General features: G+C 37.8%; 1 protein-coding gene across 7 annotated transcripts in view; it reads right to left on the minus strand.

The window, feature by feature from the left end:
- Nucleotides 1-26,351, minus strand: part of FILIP1 (filamin A interacting protein 1) — a 117,041-nt gene that overhangs the window by 83,132 nt on the left and 7,558 nt on the right. Inside the window, exon 1 of one of the 7 annotated variants that reach the window (XM_072926580.1) lies at nucleotides 18,572-19,099. The exons of 2 other annotated variants lie outside the window; for them this stretch is intronic. The gene's annotated coding sequence lies outside the window, so the exon portion shown is untranslated. Of the gene's footprint in view, nucleotides 1-13,843; nucleotides 13,993-18,554; nucleotides 19,100-26,351 lie in introns of those variants that run through there. 4 more of the 7 variants (XM_072926578.1, XM_030267467.4, XM_030267469.4 and 1 more) reach the window with 4 other exon arrangements.

The following is a 26,351-nucleotide window of genomic DNA, read 5'->3' on the forward strand; positions in this document are numbered from 1 at the left end:
AATACCTCCCGGCAGGTATCTGGAGCCGACTTATGTTAGTCTTAAACCACAAAAATTTATTGCCATTTCTAAGCGGTTCAAATGTGAAAGCCATTCTTGCAAAACAGTTACTAACGGGCCTGCAAATAAGAACAGAGCAGCAGGGAACTGCAAAACGTTATCTCAAAAGTACTTGCCTCACCCTTAAATGAAATCCAAAAGCAACTCTTCCCATGGACAGAAAAGAAGGGCAGAGCACGTTGCTTGTTGCTGAGCATGTGAACAAATTGCATGCCATAGCTCAGATGTCACAGCACTTTTTCAATAGCGCTTTTAAGCTTTCGCTAATGCCTCAAGCACCTAAAATTAAAGGTGAAATATCTTGGATAGGAAGGATCTTAATCTTACGTATATTTAGATATTTATATTTATTGATGTAACAGTTGTTCCTCAGAAACTGTTCTGTTGAATTAGTGCTGGAGCTGCAAGTTTTTAAACAATCTGTATCCAAATTTTTGTAAAGCCAAAAAGACTGTTTAAGATAAAAGTACTGGAAACATAAATAATGTTTTCAGAGTTACAATTTAAAAGTGTACTGAGTTGCTTCTTAATTGCAGAACAATCTTATATCTGAAATCACTAGCAATGTTCATGGTGCATGTCACAACTAAAATTCCATTTAAGCATATTTTTTAAATTATCTCTTCTTTCACTTAGCCATTTTATTCAAGAATCCCTTTCTCATGGATGGGTTGGTAAATTATGCATCACTCAAAGCTCTGTAAAGAATGCAGGCTTTGCTCTGCTTTATGTCAGATCATTTCATCAGCTCTTAGAGAAGGATTTGAAAGGCATGTTGGCAGATGAAAGTCTCTCGGTTTGCTCTAAAACCGTGATTTTCAAATTTTAACAAAACATGCATTGAACACAGCATTGAAAATTTATGGAAGAAAATGGGTGGTCATTTTTATTTCATGCTATCATTTCAGGATGGAGTTGCCTCTGAGGTTCTGCTTCACTTACAGGAGTGAGTAACTCCTGGGGCTCTAAGGCATCAACACAGTCCTTTCACAGGAGAGGAAGGCTAGGGAATTCTTCTAGTCAGTCCTCACGAGCTGCAAATTCCAGTGCTCTACTTTTGCATGGAGAAGTGTAGAAGGCCTTGCAAGGCCTGATATCGCCACACATACAAGACTTGTGTGTTCTATTCTGCTGAAGACAAGGGCTCAAAGTGGTTCTTTGGGTTTCTAGTTGGTTTGTTGCTGTTCAATAAAGAACAGTCCTCCAAAACCACATATGGTTAAAATTAACTTTTTTTTATTGGCACATTTTTTTCTTGCTTACATGTTGCCTTTTGAAAAGGAGATAGCCTTGTGAAATCATATGCCCAGTTGTACTTGTAGCTCTAAGCACTGTTTGTCCATAAGGAACTAAGGAGACCCAATGAGGTGTTAGTTGCTTCAGCTCATCTGACTAAAGTATCATCTGCTGTGCTCATTTAATGAAGGTAGTTCAGGTGGAAACACTGATCCCTGAGCTTTATTAAAATTGCCTGTGTTGTTTTTACTCATCGAATGAAAAGAGAAAGAGGAAAGTAGATATTAAGAAAAGATGCATACAGAGGATATATACTAAAGTAATGCCTAAGAAACTAACTCAAAAAATCAGTTTAAACGTGTGCCACAAAATTTTTTCCAATGCTAGAATCTTCCAATGTTAGACATTCAAAATATGCTTGGAAAGCAGTCTCTCTAGCTATAATCTATGAGAAGTCTGATTCAATAATAATTAAGTATAGCTTTATAATGTTTTATGTGATTGTTCAGATGATCCTAGGCACTTGCTGTGCTCAGATGAGTGTGACATGAGGATTATATCTAAACTAGGAGATTAAGCAGGGCCAGGGCTTGGTCCAAATTTTGGCACGGACTAACCAGGTGTCTTCCTAGAATGGCTCAGGAGTTAGTCCTGCCTGGCAATTAGCCTAGCCAGAGTTTGGCAGCCTGAACATAGTCAGCCTGTTCTGAAGTCTACCTTTAGTAATGTAGGTTTGACCAGCCAATGACTGAGGGTGAGAGAAGCATCTCAGAATAACACTGGCATCGTTTTGTGTCACCCACATTTTAACTGTGTGTATTTCTGTGTAGCTTTCAAACTGTGAGAAGTGGAAACACAGATTTTTGCTTTATAGAACTGCAGCAGAACTGCAAAGCCCTGGCTTTGGAGAGGAGGGCAGGCAAGTGAGGAACACTGAGACAGATGGCACAGTCAGATGGAATGAGTTCCTGGGGGGGAGAACAGCAGGGAGAAGAGGAACAGCAAGCACGGTAAAAGTATGGAAACAGCAGCTGCCGTAGCTGTTTCTACAAGAGCAAAGCAGGTTGAGCAAATTGCCTTAGGAGCCTGCCCTGTGCCCAAATCCAAAGGGAAGAACTAAGAAAACAGCTTTGCAGGGAAGCGTGGTACCTTGCAGATGGGTGAAGTTGGAAAGTTGCAGCTATTAGAGAGGGATTGGAGACTGAACACTTCCAAAGCTCACAGCTGGAACATGAGCTGAGGTAGATGCTGGGACCCAGGGAGATGTCCAACTTGCCTGTCAGGCAGTGGTGAATGCCAGGCAGTACAATGGCACAAATCTCACACCACATAAAGGCATGAACTGAGATAATTCTGATTACAAATATGAATCAGCTGAAGATTGAGATAAATTCCTAATTAAAAGCATATTTACATTGGCAAAGTGTCAGTGTGATTGTTGATTATTCTCTGCCTTCCCAAAGGCAACAATTCCATCTCACAGCAATGGTGATGGCCAATATTTACTGCTGGCAAAGAAATCCTGACAGACAAGGTACAAAGGTATCACAAAAGGGCTTGACACCGTGCTATTCCTCACGTGACTCTCCCTAGCAGCAAGAGCAATCATGCTATCCACACATCTTTTGCCACCATGACATAGGCTCTGCTAAGGAAGTTTTGTTGAAACAGAAAAAGCAAGAACTTTAATCTCATTTTGTTTTGAGTTGTAAGCTGAACCACCAGATGAAGGAGTAACTGTGGGAAGAGAACCCACTAACTGTGAGGTGGAGGTGCTCTCTGGAAATGGCATGTGCCTAGGTCACCTGCAGTAGGTGAGACAGCAGGAGCTGGGACAGCTTTCAGCATGTGTGGGCTATTCTGAGAAGTTAGTTACCAATCTCTACCAGCTATCTTTTCACAAGATATCCTTGGTGAAATGCTCTGTTCCATGTCTCTTAGTCTGGTATAATTTTCACAGGAATGGCAAAAGTCAATTTGCTGCCACAGAGCAGTTTCCTGGCTGAATTTCAGTAGATCACTCTGGAACACAGAGATGTTAAAGCTCTTCAACAAAATGGTTATGGGATTGTTTTCACATGGGCAAACAAGAATTTTCTCTCAACTAATTCTTGGAAATGCTCAAAGCATTCTAGCTGAAACTTCCAAAAACAATTCAGACTCAGCCAGACATCCAGCCTGAACAACTGAAGTTTGGCAAAGCTGTAAACAACTGGGCTTCATATAAGACTAGATTTTTAATGAATAGTGTCATGCAAACTTAGATAGAGCTTTGTTATCAGCTTGCTATGCAGTATGTGTTTTTTAATATTTCATTTGTAAATCAGTTGTCATGACTGTTATATTATAGCATTTTTATATAGCATTTCATATTTGCTCACATTTATACTTCAAAATTTTATCTATTGTGAATTACCAGTTGATTAGATATATTTTACCAGTAGTAAAGCAAACCTTCAAACTAAGAGAAATCCATCAAATGCCACCATTAACAGAGTTTCAGGTTATTCTCTAGGTAAGAGAAATCTGTCAGATACATAAAAGTATCTTATGGAACACCTTGATTTCTACCAGTTTTTTCTTGACTTTAAGGAAGGACTTGCAAAGAAAATTTAAGAGAAAGATACTGAAGAGACTCAAATGTAAATAATGTTGATAAGACTGTTTATCAACAAATCCATTGCCTCCTTTCTGTGTTCTAAAAGAGGTTTTATTAAATAAATTAATATATTTTTGTTTGTAGTCAAAACATCAGAAGGGGTGTGTGTTCTGACTTTAGCTATCTTATTGTTGGTGGATTTTGTGGCTTCTTAGAGAATACATGAAAAAAGGATATGATCACAATCTGTGAGCTGACATACACTGCACATTCTCAGACATGCTCTAAGAAATTTCTAAATATTCCTTATTATTATTTCAGCCAAACTTGCTAAGTTTTTTTTCTGTATTTGATTTGCAAATGATGCCTATTTTGGCAGCACTCAAAAAAGATGTAAAAATAATATAATGTCTGCAATTTATGTTTTCCTGCCTGCAATGCTCTATGACAGCATTTTTAAGATGGAGCAGTCTGACACTGCCAGACTTTTGTGCAATGTCCTTGGGAACTTTGACCTATTAACTACAGCAGATTTTTAATGCAAGCTGTTTCAGGCAGGCTTGTTTCCATAAAGAAAGTGTTTTGATTTGAGGGGTCACACAGATGAAATGCCACTTGTCAGAGTCAGAAACCAGATGATTCCACTGAACTTGCAGGACAGAACTGAGAAGTTTTGCCTTCCTTGAGAAACCTGTGGAAGGGGAGTTGCACCAAAGAAGAGAAAATGAATTCAGTATAACACAACAGTGCCTATATTAGATATTTCTTGAACTGTCAATGACTACATAATCTAATATTAGATTCTATTAATATTATCTAATTAATATTACCTGACAGAGAAAACTGTGGTTCAGTGCTTTCTTCATAGTATAGTGACACTGTATTATTTATTTGTATTGTCAGGTATGTGTTATAGTGGTGGCTTTGTGCTTGTTTAGGTTCTCTCTCTGCAGAGAAATGGGAGTATGAGGTTAATACCAATATTCCCCAGCCATAAACCAGGTCCCATGGGCCCTAGAGAAGGGCTAGGACACCTTCACACTACCTGCAAAGGTGCAAGGATGTGCTTTTCTCAGCCAGATCCTGGTGTTACACCTGTGCAACCATCCTGCTGCTTGCCTCTTGTGGCTTCCCACCACAGGGGAACTGGAAGCAGAGCAGTCTGATTAGAGCCTGCAGTTGAAATTATGCTGGGCAATTTCTTCTAGTAAACATTTTGCCTAAAAGAATGAGTTTGAGTATCCTGAAGGAGATTTGGGTCAAATTCAGCATAAAGTTGAAAAGAAACATGAAATGAAAATGGAATATATAAACTACAGAAACAGTTCCTTTTCCTATTTCTGATATTTTTTTCCCCACACTAAGTTCACAAGAAGTCAGAGGTACTGTGGGAGAGAAGTAGAACGATTTAAAGAAACTTATTTCTCTACCTTCTTTTACCAAAAGTCCCAATTTTCTGTCAAAGCCCAGAAGTGTCTTAAATTAATAAATACAGAAACTGTTTTTCAAATTTGTCTGCAGGATTCAAAAATGGGTATTTGAACAAAAATGTGTGAATTCTGGGTGACAGGGAGTCAACCAACTCTAGCACTTTGCATGTAGCTTTGGGTCTTCCCAAGTGCTAGCTCTAGCTCCAGTGAATATTTAAAGATTTCACACAAAGTTTACTTTTTTTCTGCAAATCAAAACAGTAAAAGTATTTTCCTGAGAGATATTTTCATGTCTATACTGTAGTAAAAAGGTACCATAACCTTTTCCTTTCTGGATTGTTTTGGTGGGTTTTTTTCATGGTTCCAAATTCCCACTTGTCTTCTTGTTCTTTAAATTGTAATAGATCAGACACATAATAAAAGCAGTATTTTGAAGTCTAGTAAAATATTAAATCTAAACAAAAATTAATGAATGTCACCGCAAATCCTAAAAAAAAAAAAAAAAAAAAAACAAAAACAAAAACAAAAAAATAGCCCAAGAAAATATAGCAAAACATTCGTTTTTCTTTTTTTAACTCTGTCATCAATCTAAAAAGTACAGATATATTATAATTAATTTTCCTGAGAATTTCTCTGGAGGACTAACTGAGCAATGCCCCTTTCTCACCTTTCTCACTTTTTCTTGTCTCTCTTTCTTACGTGTTGACTGCTTACCTGTCCTGCAGCTTCTTCTTAATAACAGATATGGATGTTCAAGGACAGAACTGAGAGCACTGTAAATGTTCTTGTTTTCTCCCAGGGAGGAAAACAGTCCTGCATTTTTGAATAGTTCCTTTTGTAGGTGGATCACCATAATATTAATGAGTGCTTGATTATGATATGAAAACTCCTACGGACCAAGAAGTCAAAGCCTGTTTGCTAGGGAATTATACATTAAGATAAATAAAATAACTTTTATGTTGGCTATGGTAACAAATATAATTAAAACAAAAATATAAGGTGACAACTAATGTAAAATGTAAAATATTAGTTGACATATTGCAGAGCTATATATGCAAAATTATTTTTATTCCCAGGCTCAGGTGCCTATTTTCTTAGCATGTGGGAAAAGAAATGAAGGGAAAAAAGAAGAGCTGTTGCTGCACCATTCACAGATGAGAGATGAGTGATGTGCTCCCCCAGAACACGACCTGCCTGCAGCCCTGTGGCTGCTGCTCCATTACATGTGACCAGAAAATGATTGCACACTTGCTGAATTGCACTGTGATGCAGGAAAAGCTACAAGGAAAGCAGCATTTTCAGCCTAAGGAAGCCTTGAGACACAGTTGATGTTGGGGTGAACTGAAATGTTATCTGTCAGCTGTAGCTGTCAGCAAAAATATTAAAGGAATAGCAGCTGCATCATGCCACAAGCAGGGGAGTGGAGCAGCCGTAGCTCCAAAATAGATTTTAGAGTCAGACAAGAGTTTTCTTTTCATGAACTCCAGTAATAGTCAAGGACCATTTATTTTCTAAGCTGCTTTGAGCCAGTTGATAATGCTACTGCTTTTAAAATGTTTCAAACAAATGTTTGAGATGCAAGTAAAGAAGAGCTATTTAGAATAGAACATATTGAAAGGTATATTACTAAACCTTTAAAATGTATTTTTTCCTACTAATTGTTTTCTGCTTCTGTGGATTTAAATTCGCCCTCGCTGTTTTATTCTGTAAGTTCTGATACAGCAATAAAACTGATATGACAATAAAAAATTATAACCATATTTCTCAGCTGGAAGAAAAATTATTGGCTTAATATAGCTTCTGTAGCATTTATTCTTCCTTTTCAGATCATTTAATTAAGATACTAAGTTATCCTGGAGGTATTTATTAAAGAATAGCATCTTACAATCTTTTTGGATAGTCATTAAAGAAAATAATAATAAGCAGTGGTCTCTTCAGGATCTTGAATTCCAAGATAAATGTAATAAACTTTGTGGCAGTGCGTTATTGTTTACAGCTCGGAAAAACTTACGCAACAGCAGAATATTACTCTGATTTTTGGGCTGCTGCTAATGAAGTACAACCAGACAGGGTACAGTTGTTATGAGTCAGGAAATGCGGATGTTCCTGGACAGAGGCCAGGGGGGCTTAAGCACACAGAGATGAGATGCATCCTTTGGAGGAAATGCACTAGGTTGTTTTGAAGCATCTCAAGCTGCCTGATCCAAGAAGCACCCAAATGACCACCCAGAAAAGAGGTTATTACCTCTCAGTTTCTCAGGGTCCCTTGTTTTTATATCAGGAAAACAGCAATGAAGTAGGCTGTCCAGGGGTGCTTAGAGATCAGCTATTAGGTTCAGCCATGAGACAGCAGGCTCAAAATCCTGAAGGCTTAACTTTGTTCTTTCACTGTGAAAAGAAAAAAAACAATCCCACAAAAACCCCCACCAATCCCATACTCCTAAATTAAAACAAAATACAAACAACCCAACAACAACAAGAGCAAGATAACACCAACCAACCAACTAACAAAAAAAAAGACCCCTGATGTGCTACAATTTGCTGTGAGAATTCAAACAAACCTTTGAATTCATTCTGCCATAGTATGGTATGAGTTTTTTGTGCGAGAATGGGTGTTACCACTGTACACATGAGGAGAAGCTCCACTCTCCACAAAGCACTTGCTGAAATGCTGTTACATCTCAGTACATGGCACAAATGCAACTCCCCTTCCTTCTTTGGAGTATTCTAAATGTCATCACTGTGGGTCACTATTTTTTTAAGTTAAATGAGCTAGGATCTTTTAAAAGAAACTACTGGTTTCTCTTCCTTTCCACACATCTTTCCACACATCTTCCACACATCTTTCTCTTCCTTTCCACACATCACCAGAAGACTGATTTTTTTCATTCTTTTGGTAGATGACTTTTCCTTATCTTCCTGCAACCCCTCCCTGTGTCATTCCTCAAAAGGGGACTTCAGCTTTCACTCCTCTCCCAGCAGAGCAGGACATGCATTTGTCTGTGCTGGTAAACCCAGGATGTGTGTGGCTGTTTGGGCTTCTACATTTCACACCTTTTTTCAAGGGAACCCTCACAATAAAGACCTGAGCTCCCTTTCATGAAATCAAAGGAAAGGTCATTTATTACCACATTCTCTCCTCAATCTGAGAGGCTCACAACTAAACTGAGAAATTATTTCCAGACCTCCTGCTTTGATCTGGGCTAGTTTGGAGGCCATCTGTGCAGTTGTCACTGCTGTTCCACTATGGCAGGGCACAGTGTGGCAGGCCCATGCTGCCCTCAGCCGTGTTCCATCAGCCATGGCCTCTTCTGAGTAGTGGTACATCCATAAGGGTGAGACTCTGCCCTGCTCCCAAACTCACTGTCCCTTCTGTCCACTGGCATTGCCAAACACATAGATTCAAAATCTCTAATAAAATCTTCCAAATCTTCTTCTTTCAGGACATTTTAAAGCATCATGGCACCTGATCATCAAGAGATCAAAGACTTCAACTTCCTTGAACACATCAGAATTGTATTTTTTTCTTTCTCTGGTTTTAATTAAAGCTGAGTACCATGTTATGGCAACTTAATTCCTTGGTTAAGTCCTTATCAAAAATCCCAGTCAGCAAGAGTCACTTGAGCTGCCACCATTGCTTTAACAAAGCAGGCACAACTGGAGACGCTGGTTTACCTTCTCAGCTTGCAAGAGACAGGCAGCACCACAGGACATTTCTGTTTTCCAGGTGCTCCCTCTCCCTCCCTCCCCACAGCCCCATAGTGGCTCCAGAGCTTCCAAACACCAGCTAATTTGGGCAGTCACATTCGGCCCACCCCTTCCCTCAAAGCTTCTTTTTCCTTCAGGATTATTTTTTTCTCAGCAGTCTCATCCTTGTACTAGAGAGCTTGTCCTGAGCACTCCCAAAATAACAACAAGCTCACAGTCTGACAGCACCCTCTTTGCCCTGTGAATTACTTCTGGTACAACTGAACCTGACGGAATGGTTTTGGTTTTCATGAACCATCTTAGTATTGACATTAGCTTGGTTTCTGTTCTGGTATAGTTTTGTTCTTGAAGCTTTCTGGTCACATCCCTGGTCCTCCTCCTTTGTTTCTTTGCTGTGCTTTACCAGTATGGCTTATTTATTGTGACCTACAACTAAGGGCACAGCTAAGCTTCCCTCTAAAAATACATATTCTTGTCATGCAGACTAATTCAACTTCTATTCCTACTCCTCCCTGCAGATTCTGGTTTCTAAGGAGGGCTATTTAAGTCTTATTCAAAGCTGTTGACATGATGTTCAATATTGCAACATCTCAGAGTGTCAAAGTCACTACTCTGTTTATTCTTGTAACATTCCAGGTTGTTATTAAAAGTGGAAAAATAACTTGCTGAGAGTCATAGAGGGAGTCACTGATGTGAAAGTCAGCAATTTAACCAGCATTTCTCCTCCCTGGTATGACAACTATCACCTCACATTTTAAGGTAAAATTGTTTTAAACAACAAAATTCAAACATGAAGTGATTTTGGGGAGGGAACCTGAATTTAGCAAAGTGTTTCTGGTGAATAAGGAATCTATGAGATGTGCTGCCACTCTTAGAGCCTTGCAGTTCAATCACACTCTTGCAGTGTGATTTAGGCTTTGTTTACACAGCTAGTGCTGGTGGTAAATAAACTAACCCTCCTTGTGTGCAATTATGCTTGCCTTATTTCTAGACATCCACTGCTGTCCTGGAGGGATTTTTGGAGCTGACACCAACAGCGTGTAGAATTGTTGCCATTCTACCAATTCCTTAACAAACTGTTACAAACTGTTGTATTATGATGAGCGTATTCACTGAACACTTTGCTGATCACTCCCTTTATTTCTGTTTATTTTCCTAGGCTTCTTTTTTGCTAAGAAAAGAAGAAACTCATTACCCTGTCTAGAGCTCTCACATATTTCTCTAGCACTCCATTAGTTCTCATGGACCTGGAGTGATAAAAGTTGTGTGACTGATAGTGATACAGAACAGGGGCTAGAAACCTGTATCACTGCAGGGAGTTTGTTTTCTTGGAACGAGGCAGCCGTGTCACTATCACAGAAAGGGCTCTGAACAGTTCCTCCTGGGCCCCCAAGTACCACAGCAGTACAGTCCTGTTCTGTAAGTTCTGTAAATTTTCATTTGCAAATAGATGGAATTCTGTACCAAAGAAACTTATATTGAACCCCCTCTATGGTTCTAATAAAAAGCTGTTCCAAAATAATTTGATGTCGTATAACATATTATCTGAAAGAAAAGGAAAATCACTTTCGGTATTTTTTGCTCCAGCCTGCTAGCTACTTTTGAAACCTCTGCCCATATGGACACAAGGAAGGGTAGTTAAAGGTATTTACTCTTAACCATGAATTACCAATTCATGGTTAAGAGATTTAGAGTTTAGCTTTAAAACACACAACTTCCTGGCCTCCTGCTAAAGCACTTCCTGTCTGTCCTAGACTGTTCTAGTGTCTTTCAAAGCATAAACTCTTCTTCCTAAATCTTACTACCTTTCTCATTAACTTAACCCCACCAAAGCTTATGGCAGCTTTTTAAATTAAAAGGCTGCAAGGGTGTATGATGAGTGTGTGTGTACCAGCTCCTCCTGTTCCTCTCTGCAGCCAATGCTGAGTTTGCTCCAGACAAGTACAATGGGATCTGTACACAACTCTGTACACCACCAGCTTTGAGAATTCCCTCTTTTTTCTCCTCAATATGTACAGTTGATGAATTCTGGTTAAAGTTCCAGTTTGAGGAACAATATTTATCTACAGAGATTACATGTCTTCAGTGCCTATTCTTATTAGGCATAAAAAATCCTATATGGAAAGACTGACTGCCACATCCCTTTGAGTGTCACAAGCCCTCTGCTTTGTCCTTGTTTCCTGCTACAATAGTCACTAACAGGTAAATTTAGATGCTTCCACAAGTTGGGCTATTTTAAACTAGCCTAAGCTAGTCTCAGGTTAACCAAGAACTCCATCTAGGAATCCTGTTTGCCATATGTGCATCATGCTCTGCTCCTGATTAGGATACAATTGGAAAGAAATGTGCAGCGAGAAAAAGAACTCAGTCATGGAAACGGTGTCCAAACTTCTCTTCTTCAAAAGCAGCATCTTTGTTATCCATATCCTTATATATTTTCTTATTATTTACAGTCTTAATGTTAGCCTTGCAGCTTATTGGACTACCTGGACAGAATAGACTTAGCATTTTTCAGAATTGGTTTTTGCAGAAAGATGGTACCTCAACAGTGACTCAGTCTAAATGTTTGCCTTTCAAACAGAATGTAGCAGGCAGAAGGAAGAGAGTATGCACTCTGAAAGCTGGAGTAAATTAAGAAAAAAATATTACATACAAGATTTTTTGTCATTATTGCTATTTTAGGAAAGTAGCACATCAAACACAAGAAAATCAAACAAAAACAAACAAACAAAAAACCACTGCAGGTGGGTTTTTTTCAATTTTGAAAGTGCCAAAGACCTGTGATTTGTTACTATCAAGCCATCTTTTATTCAGTGTATTATGTATTTTGATATACTGATTATCATTTATTGCAAAATATTCCATAGCCAACCATGTCCCAAAATTTCTGATCCAAAGATCACAAAGATGAGAGACCTTAGAATATTTATAAATTAAAAATACTCAAGATATATGAAAATAATCAAAGACCTAAGCAACCTGATCCGAGTCTGGAGATAGTTCCACTTTGAGGGAGACTGGATGACTTCTGCCAGTTCCTCCCACCTGAATTATGGTTCTGTAAATAAGTGGCAGAGGATATGCTATTATGACCCTGCCTTTTACTATTTGCACTCTGATGCCTTTTGTACCTGGGATTCCAGCCTCTGTCTGGTGCCACTTGAAGCAGCAGTGGTTCCCACAGGCAGCTGCCTCAGAGCACAAGGCTCCCCTGGCACTCAGGAGCCCCACTGCCCTGTGTGTCCCTCTGTGCACAGGGACATCTTGTTCTGCCTGTGTTTGACGTGCTTGAGGACATCCAGCACAGCATCATTCCCTTCCTGCCATCTCCTGCCCAGAGTCCACAACTGGAATGTATCGTTTTCTCTAAAGAATTTTATCAGACTGAGGAACTGAAATCCTTATTTATTGGAAAAAAAAAATGCATGTTTCTTTTCATTACAGAAGCCCTTGTTGAAAAATAAAAGGAGAGATACCACACTATAGAAGAACTGCTGTAGCCTTTACCTTAGTAGCTAGGTCCAAGAAGCTTTGCAATTACAGAGGGTGAGACAAGTGAGATTTTTGAGATAAGTATGAATGACAGACACAGGAATAGAATAACTTCAGCATGAAAAATATATGCTTAATATATGCCAGCCCAACACTAACCTAGTCATCATTAACCACGTGTTCTTTCCCACCCTTTTGTTTATGTCCTGGCTTATGACTTTTAAAGGGTTAATTTTTGGCCAATCTGGATTGTCTATTTTAAAAGTAACAATGTTCTTTGGGACACATAACTAGGATAGTGTGAGATTTTTTGAATATCCTTTCTACTGTGTTCACCAATTTGAACTTGAGGATAAATTGTGTATGTTTTTTTCAGTGTATATTTGTTGTCACAGTAACTGCAGTTTTCCCAATAAATGGAAATTGCATCGTTTCCTTAGCATTCAGGTTATTGCACTGAAATAGCACCATGAACTCACCATTACTTCTCCCTTCCTGTTGTCAAGTTAGATCTCATTTAGTTGCAGGAGCAGGCACTAAAACAGGTTAGTTTAGATTTGTGTGCATTAGAAAGCTGAAGCAAGTCTGCTTAGCTGCATTACATCCTATGACTCATGCCTGTGTGGGAAAGACCTTATTTTCACAGAGATCTCTTAGATAAACAAGGCAAGTTGGCAGCAATTCGATTACACTGATGCAAGCAGTCTCTGCTTTCTGTTGCATTCATTTGCTTTGTATTTTCTGAAAAACACAAGTAGGCTGATAAACTCTAGTGAGAATTCTTCTACCAAGGACACATGAGCTTTCATTTTCAATTACTTTTTTTTATAATAGGAACAGCCTTAAACCCAGTTTCTAAAAAAACTCTATTCTGTTACTGCAATAAAATCCATTTTTTATCAGTTGGGTTTTAAAAGTTTGTTAGCGAAGCTGTAGCTCTTGCTGTTGACAACCATAACACACTAGGCAGATACCTCCCTCCCACAAACATACAAGCCCCTAAATACTGAGGATTTCAGATAGAAAATGGATTTAGATTCCAAAATATCACTTTTACATATGCGCTGGAACAGATTTTTGAACAGCATAAATCACAAAACATTACACTCTTTGTCACCATTTCCCCAAAAAGGAAAAGTGAAAAAAGTAACCATTACTGTACTACAGAGCTTCAAAAGTGTGTAAACCAAACTGGACAAGTTTAGTGCAAATTCATCGAGGTTTCTGCTTGTTTTGAGACCCCGCCAGTTTATATCAGCCACATCTTAGATAATTAAGATTTTCATTGTCATTTTATCAGCTTTGAAATGAAACTCACTTGGACAAAGTGCAGCAATCTTTTGGATTCACACCCCCCTTTGCCTCTGTCAGCGCACAGCAACCAGACGGGTTGTCCATTTAAGGGAAAAAATACAAGCTCCAGCCTATTTCCCTGTGCTTTGGATGTGTTTGTCCCACTCCTTCAGCAAAGCATTCTGTTGTGCCAAAAAGTGTTTCCTTCCTTGCAAAAGTCATGCGCACATGCACACATTACTCCCATTTCTGATGAAGGTTACATTAAGCTTTTAATTGTATTTTCTCTGTATTTCTGAGTGTGTAAAACATTGTGAAGCATGCCACAATCTATGTAATCTTACAGATCACCTTTACAGCCACAATTTGCATGCTTTATTTGTGGAAAAGGTTTAGAGAGATAGTCCAGACAAAGCAGATTGAGAATCACAGGGCCAAGCCAAATTGAATTTAAAAAAAAAAAAAAAAAAAAAAGCAGCACATCTGTCCCAACATAGGATGACTTTCTATTTGCACTTATATTAGTGCTTATTTTACTATGATGCTGAGAATAAAAGATAATATAGAAAATACATATTATCTGCAGAAACAAGAGGAGTAGGTGCAAAGACCCAAAATAAAATCGAAAATCTAATCAAGTGTCTTGAAATGCAGGATTTTCATAAATACATGAGTCATCATACATTTTCAACATGATCAGAGACTCTCCCTGTCTCTCCTGAACTGGACACAGCACAATTGTTTCTGCCCTTCACCTCACAGCATAACCACAGGACCACGTTACAAGTTCTAGTGTCACTAGCATGATACAAAAACTGGCTACTAAGTAGAAAAAGAAAGGTTAAAAAAAAATCTTCATATTTTATGAATTTATTGTTTTCTCAGTTATCCAATATGTTCCAAAATGAAGAAAAGCCTGTTGTCCCCAAATAATTACCAATATTCTGTATGAAATTAGGAAACAACTTTCAGTAGAAAACAATAAGAAAAAGGAAAACAGAAAAGGCTAACAACGAAAACTACCACAAGCTGAAAAGTTTAGACATTTGAGCTTCTTGTAAAGAAGTATTTAAACACTTCTATGCAATATAATATCCTTATTTTATCTTTCTAGCTTTCAGTTCTTATCCTAGATTTTATATACTAAACATTTTTGGTGAAATAGGAAGTAGGAATAGATGGAGTTCCTTCTCATTTGTAATGTTATTTCATCTGGCTTCTTCACAAATATTCACTTTTTTTCTTCAATCGTCAGGATTGAAGGTTTTGAAGGACAAAACCACTGCCCAAAATTCAATCAATACATTAAAATAACAGGGAAATCAGGAACAACAGACCTTGAGAAAGGAAGGGAAGAAACAAGAAATTGGAAGAAAAGTAAAATGTCTCTTAGAAAAAAAATATTTGGAGAGGAATAGAGATAATCCATTCTCTTAAATTCTCTTGAGGGGACTGGAAATGTATCAGCTAATTTTTGAATATTAAAACCTAATCTTATTAAATTCAATGGAAATATCACTCTGAATCAGTGGCATAAACCTGACCTTTGACTGGCACAGCTCTGAGGCACATTCTTAATTTCTGCCTGGGGGTACCTGAACTGAGTTAGATAAGATTACCAAAAGCCTTAAATTAAGCATGTGTGGAAAGTCTGTGGTAGAAAAAGTCTGTATCAGGAGGAGTTTCACTGATATACCTTTATCAGCAAGAAGCTTTTATTATGGATATGGCTATAGTGGTGAAACTGTACCCCAGAGGAGCAAAACAGGGCATACCAGCAAAACAGAGATGTCCTAATATTCTAGTGCTTAGTCCACAGGCTGCTTCCAGGAAGCACATCCGTTTTTGCAGGAATCCTACTTTGGCTGACAGAGTTCTATTAATATGAATGTTTAGTCTTTCCATTTGTGTCAGGTGTGACAGTGAGTGGCACTATCTGACACCTCAGATGTCATGAGGTGTCATCAAGCTCACTAAAATCAGTAGCATAAAGGATGTACCACTAAACACCAGAGCCAAAGGTCAATCATCTACCCCAGATGAGCAGGAGGAGCTCAGAAAAATCAAGGCATATGTAAGCAGGGACGGAACAGTGCTGAGCTTTAAAAATGTATTTCAAGTCTTGGAATTTGGTGGTAAAAACAATCATATCCTCTATAGAGAGACTGAAACAGAGGTGATGAAAAGCCAATTAAGATGGTGACTTTAGCTGGGGCTACATCAGCTAAAATGATAACCAAATTAATATTACAATGAAAAATTAATAATACATAATGACCATAAGTATGAAAATATTATAATTAAATTTTAAAAACCCACCAACATCATCTGGAAGTGGATTCAGATTGGAAGGAGTCTTTAGGACCATGAAAGGCACCATCCATTCCACAGTTACGTAAATAGAAACAAAATCAAAATTGTGCATGAGGGAGAAAATAAATGGGTATGCTGTGTCTACTTGTTTTCCACAAAAATCACTATGTGTATCGCCAAAACATATTTTTTTTTTTTTAATATAAAATTGACCTTGGTTTCACTGTAGTCATTAGATTGGCTATCTTTCAAATATGAAACCATCTGTTGAATAGCCACATTATATAAACCACAGATTTGATTGGAAAATCCCAGAGCCTCTTTGTGAACACCTGTTGAAAAGAGTAATTTTAGCCTCCTCCTCCATTTTGAAGTGGAAAGGAAGACAAATGTATGTAAAACCACAACTCCATGTGTTAGTTTGAAGTTGCTATTAGACTGTTCAAATGTCACTTCATTTGACAGTTATTAAGCTAATAATTTGCTTTTTGATTTTAAAAACTTGGCTAAAAGCAAATTATGCAAAAAAAGGGAAGTTGCTCATTACACTGAGCAACAACTAAACCAAAAAAGGAGCCAATATTACCATAGCATTTTCCCAGATTTTGCCATCCCTACATTTTCGGAAGGCCAAAATTGTCATTTCTCCACAGTTTATTTTGCCAGTTTAATTTTATTTCATGGAAGAGAAGAAGTAGTAATTTTCACTCTAATGTCAAGATGACAAAGACTGTACAAATCATATTGTCTCAGATTTATTTTTCACAGTGTAGCCTTCTTATGAAAAAATAACTTTCTCAGGATATGTCCTTATTAAAAAGTAATTCCAAAGTTTCCTTTTGAGAATTAGATTTGGGATACCATAGTGCTTTAGTAATTCCACAATAATGATTATCACATTAAATGATAGTTGCCAAAATTTGTTTCTGTTTAGTTCTTTAGTGTGCCCCTTACTACGAAATGAAATGTACACTGCATAACTTTTTACTTTTAAGAATTTTTTCCATCCTAATACTTAAACTATTTTATCATTTCACAAGCAGTTACATTCTCAGTCACCAAGTACAAGTTGCTTCAGTGTATTTTAATTCCATCCAATCATCCACAGCTAAGATGTGGTATTGATGTCATTTATGTAGTATGCAGGGATACAACTAGAATTATTTGCTAAAGCAAGACATTCTTATCTCCCTGAGGCAGTCCCAGAGTCCACAGACTAAGTGTCAAACACCACAGACAGTCAGCACAGACTCAGTTAGTTCATTCCTTCTTTAGGACAAATATTTTTCATCTGAGACAATTCTACATAAATCTGTGAGCAGGGTTTTAGCACAGGGTAAGTGCATTCTTTAAATCTCTGCCTTCAGAACTGAATTAATATTGCATATGAACTCACAATCAGTATGTATCTTAAAAATTCTTGCACGCTAGATTTTTGTTTGCAGAAAACAGCTTTAAAAGAGGTGGCAGGGAGAAGTGGTATTCATTCTCCAATTGACCAAAAAGCTTTTGTCAGTTAAAACAAAGTAAATCACTCTAAGCAATTCCTTCCCCTAAATTACATGACCACTATGGGGCCATGGGATATGCATTTCCAACAACACACAGGCTTCCATCCTGCTGCCAGGGGAAAACATCTGAGAAATGGCTTCTCATTTATTTTGCTGATAGAAAAACGTGCTTTAACAACAATGACCCAGCTCAAGCACACTTAGGTACAATGAACATAAGGTCAGTCCTTGGGATGGTTGCATTATGCTGCTAATCAAAGCAGCAGAGATTAATATTCATTCTATGTAAATAAACACAAGAGAAAGAACCAAGAGTGGTTGTCCCAGAGATAGTATAAAAGGTAGTATAAAAGAACCAGGTGGGTCCTAAAAGTTAGCAAGGAAACAAAAAGTACGAATGAGCTGGGCCGCAAACTATTTGGTTAATTCTGTTACTGAATGGCTGTTTCCTTTTATTTATCACACAGGTTGTCACTGGTTTTAATAGCTGCTAGACTATCACCGGTTAGAGATGATATGTATTCTATTATTAAATGTTGATTTGTCTTCTGTCTGCATGTAAGCAGATATAAACAAGACATACATCAAAATTTCTGCACATTTTTTCATATTACTACTAGCTAGTTCATTATGCATATTCTCAGAACTGCAAAAATAATTTAAGCAATGCTTTTCTATCATGAAAACATAAAAAAAAACCTCTAAAACTTTTATCCCAGCTTTCATCTATTGACATTTCCAAATCATTCAGAAGACTGTTTAAAGAGGGAAAGAGAATAGACATTAGAAAGGAAAATTTTTGTTAAAAAAAGACACTAGAAAATAAAGGTTCTTGTAAAAAACAAAAAAACAAACAAAAAAACCCCAACAAACAAACAAACAAAAACAACTGAATGGTTAATTCAGTCTTACCTGTCAGCAACACGGACCTAGGAATGTATCCTTTAGATCACAGCAGGATCACAGTAGCCTGTCCCACAGCACTACCACAGGAGTAGAATGATCCAGCTCAGGAGAGCACAAAGATAGAAACTTTTCCCACTTTTCTAGGTCTACCAGCAGTTGAAGTAATGAAGGAAACAAGGTAGAGAACAGAAGACCGGAGCTGCTTCTCGCAGAAATCCCAGGCAGGAGAAGTAGGAGGTATACTCTGTCTGTGTCTCACCCAGACTTTTGTTTAAAAGTTTTTTCAACTGTTGCTAGGTGGTGTTAGGCTTTGGCAGTTTAGTTCTCAGATTGTATTTCCCCTCTTCTGGTCTCTTCACACAGTGTTACAGCAATGACTTTGTTGAGCTCAGCTCGCTTGTGCTATATTTAACCAGTGTTCTCAGCAAGTCAAGCCTGTCAACAGCTGAGAAGTTTGGAGCAGGCTTTGCTAAGTTCCTCAGCTGCTGAATTATCAGTGGATGTTGCACTGCACAGCACAGCTACTACATTCACTGAAAGATTGTGGGGAAACTGTCAAATCCTTTTAAGGGCTTCCAGTGACTTCACAGGAGTAATTACTATTTAAAGCACTAAGTACAAGATGTGTATTTAGGCATATATTTTAGACTGCTAGAGAAAGAATACTTGTGTTCACTGCAGATGAGTTCAATTATTTATACAGCAAGAATTTTCCTAGGACAAGTAGGAAGTTTATAATTTGAAAGGTATGCACTTCACTTGAGGAAAAATTACACGTGGGAAGAACTTTTTGCAGCATAATTTCTTACAGAGTTTAAATATACTAAGATGACATGGAAAAATTAATGAAGGCTAAGGGTGGAAAGTTTTCACTGTGATATTTATTCCAAAGAACTGTTTTCTCCCAGACCAAGAGCATCCTGCAGTTATTCCTATACTGTCTCTCACTGAAGAAAAGGAAAGCCACACAAATCATGATTGGTTTGACAGGAATATTCAGAACACATTACTCCAGGGCTGTATGCATTCTGATGTATCCACACTTGCTTCTGGATCTAATTACTATTCTAAATTCAAAACCATAAGTCTCTTAGTCAACAGACCAGCAGCAACATTGGACAGATTTCAGCCCACAAACTGTCATGATATCAAGACTCAAAGATGTTGCAGATCTCAGACTCTAGAACAAGGTTCTACCATCTCATGGCAGAACAGCCTCTGTAAATATCTCTGGCAAGGCATATTCCCTACCCCAACAACTCTGTTCTCATCTGAGCAGTACTTCAGAGTTAAATGCAGAGAGAGCCTCCTTTGGAAAGCTTTTCTCTAGTGATGATTTGTCGTATTCATCTAGGGCTAGATGAAGAGGCAGGGAAGAAAGAAGACAGAAAAGAAAAAAAGTAGAATTATGCAAAAAAATTTGTTTGTTGATTTTTATAAATGAGGACACACCAACCTTGCAGAGCTAAAAAAATATTTGAGCAGGTCATACCAGTACCCTACAGTGATGCTGGGTTTCTGTGCAAGGAGTAGGATGGGGAGGGAAAAGGTATCACACTGTGGCAATTTCAACATGCAGGAATATAATTGGCCACAAGGATGTAAGATATCAGAGGGTGAGTACAAGCCCTTATGGGAAGCAGCTGTGGGATTAGCTGTAGCCTGGTGCTCTAACCCTGTCTCTGCAATGACTTCTGCTTGATCTGTGTCATTATCTAAACAATCAAGGAACAATGAAAAAATACTTTCATTCCCAAGTTGCTCATAAAGAGAAAATTAAGTAAATATTAGGTATTATGTCAAGTAACTGATATTTAGACATTGATGACACATTTATGAAAGCCCCAAACACTTCCATCATGTCAAATATATTTTGTTTTGGATACCAAGTAATAATCATTAATTTCCATTTGAATTTCAATATTTGACTTGGACAGAAGAGTAAGAATGTATAAAAAATGGGAAAACTTCTGTTTTTCAAAAACAGTTATTTGGAAGATTATTTTAGAGACAATATATTGGCATAAAGTTTGCTGGTATATGCTTCCACTTTGAATTGAAGTGAGATACAGATATCCACATTCTAAAATGAATCTCTAACTTAGTTCCCTCATAAAACTGAGGTGCTCCAACCAGATTAATAACTTTCTGACTATTCTGGCTTTAACTACTTGCTCAAAGTGCAATATTAACAGCACTTTATTCATTCAAGTATAATAAATCAGGCAAACAAAACAATTAACTTGGCTTATAGATCTCAGAAAACCAAGTGATTCTCAGCATTTCTCTGCCATTAGTTACTGGCATATTCACTGAGTGGAAAACAATACAACTTCTTAGGAGGCTTTCTCTGCTGCCAGCCCTGGTGGGTGAGTTTCAATAGTGACCTGCTGGTGCAAGTCTGCTTATTCCTGTACACTTGCAAACTCACTCCCCAGCTGTGCACCACAGATTTAATCCTCTAACACCAGGGGAATTTCAGAAAAAAAATGTAGACAAAACAGGATAGATTAGGTTTTGCAAGTGAGTCAGAGAAAATATAAAGACCGTATGGGAAAGGGTGTAATTAATCAGAAATACCGAAAGTGTACATTTTTTAACTTTGTGCAGGATGAAAATGGTTCTCATCAAAGTTTTTCCCCTACTGAATGATAGAAAAAAAAGATTATAAATAGACAGGTTGTGTAGGGTGGGAAATAAAAGGAAAAACAAAACCATGAAACAGACTTTTTATTTTGGCATCCTTTGTTAGGTCCTAATGTCAATAAAGAGCACCATCCAAAGTGTTAGTGACATCCTCCAACTAAGTCTAAAAAGCAACTTTCTTATAATTTCTGAAAATTATGTTATTTCTTAGTCAAGAAACCAAGATAATGGAGTTCAAAGTAAATAATTCTAAGAGAATTTGTAATGGAAGACAAATATCTCAGTATTATTTCAATCAAACCACCAAAGGCCAGAGCAATGCAAAAAAAGGGAACAAAATGTGGCACTAGAGAGAAAAGAAGAGCAGCAGCAGGACTTGTTGCCATTTTCAAAGATAACGCTAATCACAAATACAGATGAGAGCCTGTCACTGTTCACACAATCATATTTCTTTGTACTTACATTGCTAGAAAATGAAAGAAAAATTTTTATTATATGAGCTGTTCTAGAGAAATTCCAGGCTTGAGGCAGAAATTACTGGCAGAAAATCTATGGTTTTTATAGAGAAGATCAAAACAGATGTCTTCTTCTGACCTTACTGGTTTCTCTTGACCTTAAAATGTATGCCTGTAAATAAGATTTTTCTGGAACACATACAATAGTATTACTATGTAATTTTTATCTCAGTCATCCATCACTTTGATGTACAAGTATATCTCATTCTCTCAGTCATAGAGGAATTCAGAGATACAGCCTACTACCTTTGTCCTTTTGAAATATTTTACATCAGCCTTTACTGGAAAAATATCCTGGAAACAAATCTATGTGAATAGACTTAGAGTTTCTTAAATGTATGCCCTGAAGAGCTCTAATATGTGTATAATTCTCTGTGGGCAACCACTGTGAGATCTTCATTAAGCTGCTCCTTAAAATGCATTGAAATGTGTAATCAATATTTTAGTTTCTAACAAATTATTTTTTCATTTGCTTGAAAGGTAGTGCACCACAGTTTTGTGATTACCTGCTGTCATACTTATTGCTCACTTCCATAAATCTCTATTATTTTAGACTATGCTACTGCTTTTAGCTTTGTTTTGGCTTTACAGTATAACTTGTGCTTCCTTACAGTTTTTTGGAAGGGAGGATGTTGAATCATGTTTTGATTAATAAGATCTTGGATACACCCCCTCAAATATATATTTTGGGATGGATAGGTATTGATTTTTTTTAGTTTTCCAGATATTATTGTCACCTTATAAAAGTCAACACTGTCTTTTAGATGTTAGGTCTGCTATGTTTTCATCTCAGCACCTGCTTTTTTATAAACAAAGAAAGAAACATATTTCTGCATTTAGTTCACAGATTCAGTTTAGCTGTCTATTTTATAATCCTGCCAAAAAGATCCCCACCACAGTCACAAACCTCCAGGAACACTGGAATGTTATAGTATTTTCTGTAAAGTTTTGCATGCTTTATCAGTAAAATGAAACCAGGGTGTCCTTCATTTCAATCCTTCATATGCTATCTTGATCTACATATTGTCTTCAAGAAACATTTTTTGCTTTTTTTAAAGTTGCAATTTTAATGAAAGAAACATATTAAAAGGCCTGCCCATTTAAGTTATTTTATATTTATTTTTCCATTGTACAAAAAAAAAAAATACTGACATCCCATAAGATGTCTTCAAATGAAGTTAGGTGCAGATCAAATATGGGGCAGTTAGATATACAGCCACATCCAGAACATCAGATGGCCCATTGGATTTAGGCACAATCCTGCCTACAAAAAGGACAGAAAAAATAGCGATAACTTTAGACTCACATTTGAACACTTCTGAATCTAAAACCCCAGAACCTGTCTCTCACTACAGCTGGGTCAAATGGAGACAGTAGGAAGCACCAGTCTGTAGGAACATGTGAAATCAGACCTCTGGAAATGGAGTAAAATCATCTTATTAACTTCACTGACACACCCCATGAGTGGTATGCAACTTGCCCAAAAACTGGGATAAAAATGAGCTGAAAATGGGCTATTTGCTTTTAAGGCCAGAATAAACTATTTTCATAAGCTAATAGAGCCTCCTACACAGGAAAGATTGTGGAATTTTCTTCATACAAAACAGCAAGTTGCAGTGAATTAAAGCACATCTTTGAGAAAACATGGATAATTGGCAATGTATAATGCAGTTCAAGAGTAAATTATGCTTCTTGTTTTAAGCAATCTTTGCAGGCTGGATGGGATGGATCTATGGGGCACATCTATGTGGCAAGGATGGATCTATGGGGCATGGATGGATCTATGGGGCAGGGTGGATTGATGGGGCAGGGATGAACCTATTTCCAGTTTGATGTTGGCTGACTTGAGCTCCTAGACCGTCATGGTTAGTCAGTGGCCTTCAACCTCTCTCAATTTGTTTAATTCTAAATAAGTGCCTGTGGTTATTAACAACCCTGAAGATGAAATCCCTTTACCAGCCCCCGCCCCATACAAATTAATAATTTTCAAGTGAAATGAAGCACTCTGAGGTGTGTGTAAACTAACAACGTTATACAGTAAACACGTAAACCAGAAGCAAAGGGTATTTTCTCCAAAGAGAACAGATGGTCTGAATTTATTATTAAGGCTGTGACACGGAAGGGTGACCCTCCCCAAGAAGGGCGGCTGTGTCCGTGACAGCAGCACCAAGCTGCCCTGCCATCCCCGGGAGCACAGTGCCACCTGCCAGCCTCACGGGTAACCCATCGCGGGCGCTGGGACGGGACGGCGACAGGGAGTTCTGCTCTTTTCACCCAATTCTGCGCCATCCCTTCCTTCCTTGCTTGGTCTTCTGTGGGCTTGGGGGAGGATTCTTTCATGCACATCCCCAGATTGCAGCTGTATTCCCTATAAGACGCTGGCTTCTGTCGTCTACTCAGCGCCATGTACGTGGTTCACTGCAAGTGGTTACATCCTACTGCAATTAAGACATTGTAAGCTAACACTCATTTCATTAGTGCTCCTCCAGATCTTACTGACAGGAGCCTAAACTCATTATTACCTTATCTGTGGATGTGTAGGACTTGAACTGCTGTGGAGAAAGAAAGGGCTAAAACATATATAAGCATCCCAATAGTTTAAAAATAGGTACCTGCCTTAGTCCTCTATCTAGGAACAACTAGGCTAGGAAGAAGTGGTCTTTCCCAGTTTTGTTTTCCTGGAAGCCTCAGGACAAGATGCCCCAGAAATAAACCATAGATGTATTCCAGATGTAAATAACAGTCCAACTAACTTTTTCCTGAGGAGCTGTTTCCAGTCCCCTGACCAAACTGTACACAGACACCTCTCAGAGGCAGTCACGGCATTGATAAAAATAATTTGTGTGCAACTGAGTAGGAGAACAAGAGGAAAAGGATAAGGTGTTTAGAATCAGGCACAAATCTGCACTTGAGGAATATTTCCGCAAGGGGTCAGAAGCAAAGTTTTGAAAAGCAAGATTTTAATCTCAATGAAGTATCAAACACATGCCATTTTTAATGTAAAGAAAAAGAGGATATATGTAAAACAGCTTATTGGACATAATTTATATTTTCTGGTTTTACTTTCACAGGTGTGGGGAAAAGGAATCTCTTTCTACTTTCCTTTATTTAAAAATGTGGTGAACAATAATGAGGAGGTCTCAGTTAAATTGGTGTTCTAGTAACTTGCTTATGAAAAAACATTGCTTGTCAGTGATAGACAAAAGTACTTAAAAATAACTTGTTTTTAAGCAGTGCTGTTTAGAACAGTTCCCAAAGCACAGCATTTACTGGGGAGTGTTAGGAGAGATCAGTTTTGCTTTTTTATTGACTGTTGAAAGGGCAGTATAATATAGATAACAAAATATTAATAGTAACAAGTGCAGATGGAAATAGGAAATCTGGGGGGAAATAAGGTTCTATTGCTTTAGAATCAGTTTTGCCCATAATGGCATAAAAACTTTCTGTATATTTTGGCATGAAAACTATAAAAATACTTTTGTTTTGGTTTGATTTTGGAAAGAGCAGAAAGATTTCTATTTTTAAATGATATCTGTTGGAAAACATCCTCTGTGAAAAAAAATCCCCAAATGCTCCACATTTCATCATGCCAAAGAGCAAACTAACAAATCTAAAGTTCTTTTGTTTGTAGAGCAACTGCTTAGGAAATCTATCTGAATCAAAACATGCAATGAATGTCTGATAATCTCAGTACAGACTGATGTCCAGTACCTTTCTACTAACAAAAATTACTTAGATGAAAACCCCTCTAAGTTAGAAGAAATTACCTGAGACTCCTTAGTCCTCGTAATTATAATTCAATTTTTTAGAGAAACGGTGATAGGAGATGAGATGGGGAATCCACAGGCAACAGGGAAATGTTTTAGTGCACAATGCAGAAATCAAGAAAAGGGATACAAGAGAGGAAACTGAACCTAGAATAGCAACTACACTGCAGAAGACTTCCTCATAAGATACCTCTTCCTAAAAAAGAAAAGGGAAACAAACCAAGCACCTTAAACCTCCTCATCCTCTAAACTACTGCCTTTCAGGGTATGAGAAACCTCATCAGAACAAGGTACTTACTGAGCCAAAGGTAAGCATCAATCACCACTGACAACCATGTAGGTTTCCTTCTTTTTCATTACCTGACTAATTTAAGCTGACCTATATTCAGTCTGTTCCTGAGGATCCCCACTTGTAGTAATCAGAAACATAACAGCACAAAGACTGCTTAGTAGAGAAGCCATAGACAGCACTGCCCAAAGAAATTTGTAAAAAACCGGTATCATACTATTCATTCTATCAGGTCACCTTTCTTTTTACAAATTAACATATTACTATGTTCTTCTTACAATGTCTTTGTTTGATTGTGTTTTGTTTTGTGGGTTTTTGGAGTTTTTTGTTTGGTTGTTGTTATTGGGGTTTTTTTAACAGATGTTGCAGAATCAGACAACAGTTGAGATTCAAAAGAACCTCTGGAGGTCATCTCATCCAATACTTGCGCTCAAGCAAGGTGACCTAGAGCAGGCTGCCTAGCACCATGTCCAGACATCTTCTGAGCATCTCCAAAGACGGAGTCAGCAGAGCAAACGAACAGCGCCTCAGAACAGATCTGTCTCCCCTAAATCAGCCATGAATTAGGTACCCAGTCTGAGCTGCT

This window comes from Taeniopygia guttata, chromosome 3, assembly GCF_048771995.1.
Source record: "Taeniopygia guttata chromosome 3, bTaeGut7.mat, whole genome shotgun sequence".
In the NCBI taxonomy this organism is placed as follows: Eukaryota; Metazoa; Chordata; class Aves; order Passeriformes; family Estrildidae; genus Taeniopygia; species Taeniopygia guttata.